This window comes from Somniosus microcephalus, unplaced genomic scaffold, assembly GCF_052327205.1.
Source record: "Somniosus microcephalus isolate GS21.2 unplaced genomic scaffold, FLI_Smic_1.0 unresolved_chr4, whole genome shotgun sequence".
NCBI classification, from domain to species: domain Eukaryota; kingdom Metazoa; phylum Chordata; class Chondrichthyes; order Squaliformes; family Somniosidae; genus Somniosus; species Somniosus microcephalus.
Window position 1 is genome coordinate 10,391,997 of NW_028225182.1, and position 8,752 is coordinate 10,400,748.

Below are 8,752 nucleotides of genomic sequence, written 5' to 3' on the forward strand. Positions count from 1 at the left end.
ACCGTGTTGGACACAGCGTGAAATGCAATGGAATATTCAAATAAAGTTACAGAGCACAACATATGTGTAAAATTCCCTGTTCTTTTCTCCACGCTGATGGGTTGTGAAGGGAGAGTCGGTCCGAAGTCTCACTGAGCCGCACGGATCACGAGCCAAATCAAGTTCAATCTTCAGCTGCAGGTACGGTGCTGAGCCCCACACAGAACTGAAAATGCCCGTGGTTCTTAGTCCCTCACACAGTGGGCTAATGAGCAATACAGGAAGGGCTAATGAACATCTTAATGCTCAAATTATCATGGGCCATAGACTCTCTGATTCCAGTCTTGCACACGTTGCTAAGTTTCAAATATTGCATTTTTCATACTGGCAATGAATTGATTGATAGCCGTGCCTGTGATTATTATGTCCGTGTATAATTGAGACACGGACTGCAGGAGTTGATTATAACAAGTCTATACTGAATGGAGACAACATGGAAACTGAAACTACAGAAGCCTGCTAGGGCCTGTTATACAGGGGTGGTCACTGCCGGTTCTGCAGTCTGAGACCAGTTCTTCCCTTAAAGGTACATACATAAAAATTCCTCCCCTTTCAGATAAACAGTACATAACATTCATTTAACAACTAAATAATAACTAGTTAAAATTACAATTACGGTTGCTAGATATATTCTCGAAAAAAGTTAACAATTGCTTTTCTTTCGTGCAGCAGTGCCTTGCAAAGATTATACACATTTTACCTGGCAGGACTGCAATGCAATCTGCTCTGAGCAGTGTGAAAAAGAAGCAGAGATTTGTGAACCGATAGCCATCAAGGCAGCTGTGTGATTTGCTCAGAACCGAGGCTTAGCAGAGGGGCAAGTGGGCAAGCTGAAGTTAAGGATGAGACCAGGCCGAGACAAAGTATAATGGTGGAGACGGTAATGTTGTTGATTTTGAGAAAAGAATCTAACAACCTCTTCAGCAACGGTTCCATGGTGTAATGGTGCGCTCTCTGGACTTTGAATCCAACGATCTGAGTTCAAATCTCGGTAAAACCTGAATTCTTGTTGACCCAGCTGCTGGAAATTTGGGACATACAAGCTTGGCATCTGCATACCAACCATCAGCTACGGGACCGTTTGTTGCCTGAATCAGTGACGGTTGATTTATTGTTCTCGACATCAGATGATAGACTCAGCATCTCATTCCCGGTTCCAAATAAGCAGGGCTGAAAGATGTGTGTTGTCCAGTGCTTCGTTTGACTGCACAGCAGATTTCTCAACATTTTCTTTGCAAGCTGCATTCGGCTGGCATAATTGTTGAAATTGAAAGCAGTGCTTCTTGAAACGTAGGCATTGCACTTCGTATTCTCGAAAAAAGTTAATAATTGCTTATCTTTCGTGCAGCAGTGCCTTGCAAAGATTACAGACATTTTACCTGGCAGGACTGCAATACAAGCTGCTATGAGCAGTATGAAAAAGAAGCAGAGATTTGTGAACCGATAGCCATCAAGGCAGCTGTGTAATCTGCTCAGAACCGAGGCTTAGCAGAGGGGTAAGTGGGCAAGCTGAAGTTAAGGATGAGAGCAGGCCGAGAAAAAGTATAATGGTGGAGACGGCAATGTTGTTGATTTTGAGAAAAGAATCTAATGCGCTCTTCAGCAACGGTAGCATGGTGTAATGGTGAGCACTCTGGACTCTGAATCCAGCGATCTGAATTCAAATGTCGGTGGAAGCTGAATTCTTGTTGTCCCAGCTGCTGGAAATTTGGGACGTACAAGCTTGGTATCTGCATACCAACCATGGTTACGGGACCGTTTGCTGCATGAATCAATGATGGTTGATTTATTGTTCTCCACATCAGATGATAAGCTCAACCTCTCATTCCAGTTCCAAATAAGCGGGGCAAGAATGATGTGTGTTGTCCAGTGCTTCGTTTGACTGCACAGCAGATTGCTCAACATTTTCTTTGCAAGCTGCATTCGGCTGGCATTATTGTTGTAATTGAAAGCAGTGCTTCTTGAAACGTAGGCATTGCGCTTCGTATTCTCGAAAAAAGTTAACAATTGCTTATCTTTCGTGCAGAAGTTCCTTGCAAAGATTTTTCCACATTTTACCTGGCAGGACTGCAATACAAGCTGCTATGAGTAGTGTGAAAAAGAGGCAGAGATTTATGAACCGATAGCCATCAAGGCAGCTGTGTGATTTGCTCAGAACCGAGGCTTAGCAGAGGGGAAAGTGGGCAAGCTGAAGTTAAGGATGAGACCAGGCCGAGACAAAGTACAATGGTGGAGACGGTAATGTTGTTGATTTTGAGAAAAGAATCTAATTACCTCTTCAGCAACAGTTCCATGGAGCAATGGTGAGCACTCTGGGCTTTGAATCCAGCGATCCGAGTTTAAATCTCAGTGGAACCTGAATTCTTGTTGTCCCAGCTGCTGAAAATTTGGAACATACAAGCTTGGCATCTGCATACCAACCACAGTTACTGGACCGTTTGCTGCCTGAATCAATGACGGTTGATTTATTGTTCTCGACAGCAAATGATAGGCTCAACCTCTCGTTCCCAGTTCCAAATAAGCGGATAAGCGGGGCAGAAAGATGTGTGTTGTCCAGTGCTTCGTTTGACTGCACAGCAGATTGCTCAACATTTTCTTTGCAAGCTGCATTCGGCTGGCATAATTGTTGAAATTGAAAGCAGAGCTTCTTGAAACGTAGGCATTGCACTTCGTATTCTCGAAAAAAGTTAACAATTGCTTTTCTTTCGTGCAGCACTGCCTTGCAAAGATTATACTCATTTTACCTGGCAGGACTGCAATACAAGCTGCTATGGGCAGTGTGAAAAAGAGGCAGAGATTTGTGATCCGATAGCCATCAAGGCAGCTGTGTGATTTGCTCATAACCGAGGCTTAGCAGAGGGGCAAGTGGGCAAGCTGAAGTTAAGGATGAGACCAGGCCGAGACAAAGTATAATGGTGGAGACGGTAATGTTGTTGATTTTGAGAAAAGAATCTAACAACCTCTTCAGCAACGGTTCCATGGTGTAATGGTGCGCTCTCTGGACTTTGAATCCAACGATCTGAGTTCAAATCTCGGTAGAATCTAAATTCTTGTTGTCCCAGCTGCTGGAAATTTGGGACAGACAAGCTTGGCATCTGCATACCAACCATCGTTACTGGACCGTTTCTTGCCTGAATCAATGACGGTTGATATATTGTTCTCGACATCAGATGATAGGCTCAGCATCTCATTCCCAGTTCCAAATAAGCGGGGCAGAAAGATGTGTGTTGTCCAGTGCTTCGTTTGACTACACAGCAGATTTCTCAACATTTTCTTTGCAAGCTGCATTCGGCTGGCATAATTGTTGAAATTGAAAGCAGAGCTTCTTGAAACGTAGGCATTGCACTTCGTATTCTCGAAAAAAGTTAACAATTGCTTTTCTTTCGTGCAGCACTGCCTTGCAAAGATTATACACATTTTACCTGGCAGGACTGCAATACAATCTGCCATGAGCAGTGTGAAAAAGAGGCAGAGATTTGTGAACCGATAGCCATCAAGGCAGCTGTCTGATTTGCTCAGAACCGAGGCTTAGCAGAGGGGCAAGTGGGCAAGCTGAAGTTAAGGATGAGACGAGGCCGAGACAAAGTATAATGGTGGAGACGGTAATGTTGTTGATTTTGAGAAAAGAATCTAATGGCTTCTTTAGCAACGGTTTCATGGTGTAATGGTGAACCCTCTGGACTCTGAAGCCAGCGATCTGCGTTCGAACCTCAGTGGAACCTGAATTCTTGTTGTCCCAGTTGCTGGAAATTTGGGACATACAAGGTTGGCATTTGCATACCAACCACGGTTACTGGACCGTTTGCTGCCTGAATCCATGACGGTTGATTTATTGTTCTCGACAGCAAATGATAGGCTCAACCTCTCATTAACATTTTCTTTGCAAGCTGCATACGGCTGGCATAATTGTTGAAATTAAAAGCAGTGCTTTTTGAAATGTAGGCGTTGCACTTCGTATTCTCGAAAAAAGGTAACAATTGCTTTTCTTTCGTGCAGCAGTGCCTTGCAAAGATTATAGTCATTTTACCTGGCAGGACTGCAATACAAGCTGCTATGAGCAGTGTGAAAAAGAAGCAGAGATTTGTGAACCGATCGCCATCAAGGCAGCTGTGTAATTTGCTCATAACCGAGGCTTAGCAGAGGGGCAAGTGATCAAGCTGAAGTTAAGGATGAGACCAGGCCGAGACAAAGTATAATGGGGGAGATGGTAATGTTGTAGATTTTGAGAAAAGAATCTAATGAGCAATACAGCAAAGGTTCCATGGTGTAAGTGTGAGCACCCTGGGCTTTGAATCCAGTTGATTACGAGTTCGAATCTCGGTGGAGCCTGAATTCTTATTGTCCCAGCTGCTGCAAATTTGTGACATACAAGGTTGGCATCTGCATACCAACCACGGTTACTGGACCGTTTTCTGCCTGAATCAATGACGGTTGATTTATTGTTCTCGACATCAGATTATAGGTTCAACCTCTCATTCCCAGTTCCAAATAAGTGGGTCAGAAAGATGTGTGTTGTCCAGTGCTTCGTTTGACTGCGCAGCAGATTGCTCAACATTTTCTTTGCAAGCTGCATTCGGCTGGCATAATTGTTGAAATTGAAAGCAGTGCTTCTTGAAACGTAGGCATTGCACTTCGTATTCTCGAAAAAAGTTAATAATTGCTTATCTTTTGTGCAGCAGTGCCTTGCAAAGATTATACTCATTTTACCTGGCAGGACTGCAATATAGGCTGCTATGGGCTGTGTGAAAAAGAGGCAGAGATTTGTGAACCGATAGCCATCAAGGGAGCTGTGTGATTTGCTCAGAACCGAGGCTTAGCAGAGGGGCAAGCAGGCAAGCTGAAGTTAAGGATGAGACCAGGCCGAGACAAAGTACAATGGTGGAGACGGTAATGTTGTTGATTTTGAGAATAGAATCGAATGAATTCTTTGGCAACAGTTCCATGGTGTAATGGTGAGCCCTCCGAACTTTGAATCTAACCAATCCGAGTTCAAATCTCGGTAGAACCTGAATTCTTGTTGCCCCAGCTGCTGGAAATTTGGGACATACAAGCTTGGCATCTGCATACCAACCACATTATTGGACCGTTTGCTGCCTGAATCAATGACGGTTGATTTATTGTTCTCAACATCAGATGATAGGCTCAACATCTCATTCCCCGTTCCAAATAAGCGGGGCAGAAAGATATGTGTTGTCCAGTGCTTCGTTTGACTGCACAGCAGATTGCTCAACATTTTCTTTGCAAGCTGCATTCGGCTGGCATAATTGTTCAAATTGAAAGCAGTGCATCATGAAACGTAGGCATTGCACTTTGTACTCTCGAAAAAAGTTAACAATTGCTTTTCTATCATGCAACATTGCCTTGCAAAGATTATACACATTTTACCTGGCAGGACTGCAATACAAGCTGCTATGAGCAGTGTGAAAAAGAAGCAGAGATTTGTGAACTGATAGCCATCAAGGCAGCTGTGTGATTATCTCAGAACCGAGGCTTAGCAGAGGGGCAAGTGGACAGGCTGAAGTGAAGGATGAGACCAGGCCGAGACAAAGTATAATGGTGGAGATGGTAATGTTGTTGATTTTGAGAAAAGTATGTAACAACCTCTTTGTGATGAAATATTCCATTCATCACTCATCAGTATTTCTCTGCCTGTGACTGTGGCTGGTTTCAGTTTCATTTCCATTGTATTGTACTGTGTGTAGGGCTCCGCCCATACCTGGCTCCTATGTAGGCTGGCCCAGCCTGCAGCACATCCAGTACGGCAGACCTCTGGATGGAAGATACATTCTCCTCTGTGTGTTACCTTCTAAGTCAATAAAAGCCTTGTTTTGTTTCGCTAACATCGAATCTCGGATTTATTGAGGCACATCAATTTTATTGACTTAATTTTCAACACAATGGATCAACTCTTGAAACCCGAACGTTTGGATTTGGACCAGCATGCTTCGGACAAATCGGCATGCTTCGGACACTGGTTTATGTGTATGGAATTCTTCCTGGACAATTCCGCAGCCGTCAAAGACGCTACGGACGCTGCGAGTATGAAACTCGGAATTCTGCGGAATTGGGTAAGCCACCGGGTTTACCCCCTCATCCAAGACGCCGACACGTACCCGGCCGCCTGCGACATCTTAAAGGCGCATTACCAGCAGCCTATGAATGAGGTGTTTGCTAGGCACCTGCTCGCTACTCGCGCACAGCGACCTGGGGAATTGGTGGAGGAGTTCCTAGGCACCCTGAAAACGCTTGGCAAAGACTGCAAGTGCCAAGATGTAAAAGCCGCAGTGTACACTGACGAGCTTGTTTGCGATGCCTTTATCACAGGCCTCAGCTCCACTTACATCCGGCAGAGACTGCTGGAAAAAACGGGATTGGACCTGAAACAGGCTGCGGACACAGCACGATCCCTGGATGTGGCCCAGAGAAACTCGGACGCCTACTCTTCAGCCCGCGCCGTCCACGCCGCCACGTGTGCACCAAGGGCACCGCCATCTTGGAAGGCATCTTCCCCGCCCGGCAGCCCGACAACGTCGGGGCCCCGCTCTCCCCCCAGATGCCCTACGACAGCCGCGACGTGTCGGGGACACAACTGCTACTTCTGCGGGCAGCCGAAGCACACCAGAAACCTGTGCCCGGCGAAAGGCACCACCTGCTTTAAGTGTGGTAAGAAGGGGCACTTCGGGAAGGTGTGCAGAGGGAACCCCGCCGGAAAACCCACCACCGCCGTGTGTGCACTGTGGGAGCGGCCATCTTGGACGCCATCTTGCCCGACCTCGTGGGGTCCGCCATCTTGTGAGCAGACAGCGTGGACGCCATCTTGTCTCGATCAGGGCCCTACAGTGGCATCGGTCACAGTGGACCAGACCAGGCTGCACCCGCTATCCAAATCAATGGTGGACATCGAGGTAAACGGGTGCAGGGTTAAATGTTTAATTGTCAGTGGAAGCACGGAGAGTTTTATCCACCCTGAACTGGTACAACAACTCTCCCTAAAGGTGGTCCCTACTCGGGGTACCAACTCTATGGCTGATAAAACCCAGACAGCGACCATTATGGGTTACTGCACGGTACAATTGTCCGTTAATGGAACTGTATACGATAATTTTAAAGTATTAATCATGAAGAATCTACGTGCGAGCGTGATCTTGGGCCTGGATTTCCAGTGCTACCACCAAAGCATCACGCTCAATTACGGTGGGTTCCAGCCGCCCCTCACAGTGTGCGGTGTGGCTACCCTGAAGGTAAAGCCGCCTTCGCTATTCGCGAACCTTACCCCTAACTGCCGGCCAATAGCGACCAAAAGCAGGAGGTACAGCTGGGAGGACAAGCGGTTTAACGCGACCGAGGTAGACAGGTTCCTGAAAGAGCGCATTATTGAACGCAGCAATAGCCCGTGGCGCGCCCAAGTGGTGGTGGTAAAGGGTAGCGAGAAGAAACGGATGGTAATCGACTATAGCCAAACGATCAACAGGTACACCCAACTAGACGCCGACCCGCTACCCCACATATCAGAAATGGTGAACCAAATCGCCCAATACCGGGTGTTCTCCAGCATCGACCTCAAGTCAGCGTACCACCAGCTCCCTATCAGACCTGAGGACCGCCCGTACACCACCTTCGAGGCGAACGGACGCCTCTACCAATTACTCAGAGTCCCCTTTGGGGTGACGAATGGGGTCTCTGTCTTCCAGAGGTCGATGACCACCACTTGCAGGCAACCTTCCACTACCTCGACAACGTCACCATCTGCGGTCACAACCAGCAGGATCATGACTCGAACCTCGAGAGGTTCCTGAAAACAGCACAAAAACTCAACCTCACCTACAAGGAGGACAAGTGCGTTTACAACACCACGCGCCTCTGCATACTAGGCAGCGTGGTGGAGAATGGGGAAATTGGACCAGGCCCGACCGATTGCGCCCCCTACGGGAGCTGCCCCTGCCCAACACTCCCAAAGCCCTGAAAAGGTGCCTGGGGTTATTTACTTATTATTCCCAATGGGTCCCCAACTACTCCGACAAAGCCCGCCCCCTCTTGAAAGCATCCTCTTTTCCGCTCTCTGCTGAGGCCCATGCCGCCTTCAAAAGCATTAAGCAGGATATTGAGCGGGCCACGCTACAGGCAGTGGACGAGAACACTCCCTTTCAAGTGGAAAGTGATGCGTCTGACTTTGCCTTGGCGGCCACCCTCAACCAGGCGGGGCGGCCCGTAGCTTTCTTCTCGAGGACCCTCCAGGGGCCTGAGATCAGACACTCCTACATAGAAAAAGAGGCCCAAGCCATCGTGGAGGCAGTGCGCCACTGGCGCCACTACCTAGCCGGCAAACGCTTCACCCTACTTACCGACCAGCGGTCGGTAGCGTTTATGTTCAATAATAAACAGAGGGGGAAGATTAAAAATGATAAGATTCTTTGGTGGCGGATCGAGCTCTCCACCTTCGATTATGACATCATTTACCAGCCAGGGGCCCTTAACGAATCCCCCGCCGCCCTCTCATGAGGGGTGTGTGCCAGCGCCACCGGGGATCGGCCACAGACCCTCCACAATGACCTCTGCCACCCAGGGGTCACGCGGCTGTTCCACTTCATAAAGTCCCGCAACTTACCCTACTCGATTGAGGAAGTTCAGTCACTGACCAGGAACTGTCGCAATTGCGCTGACTGCAAGCCTCGGTTCTACCGTCCAGATAGAGCCCACTTAATCAAAGCTACAC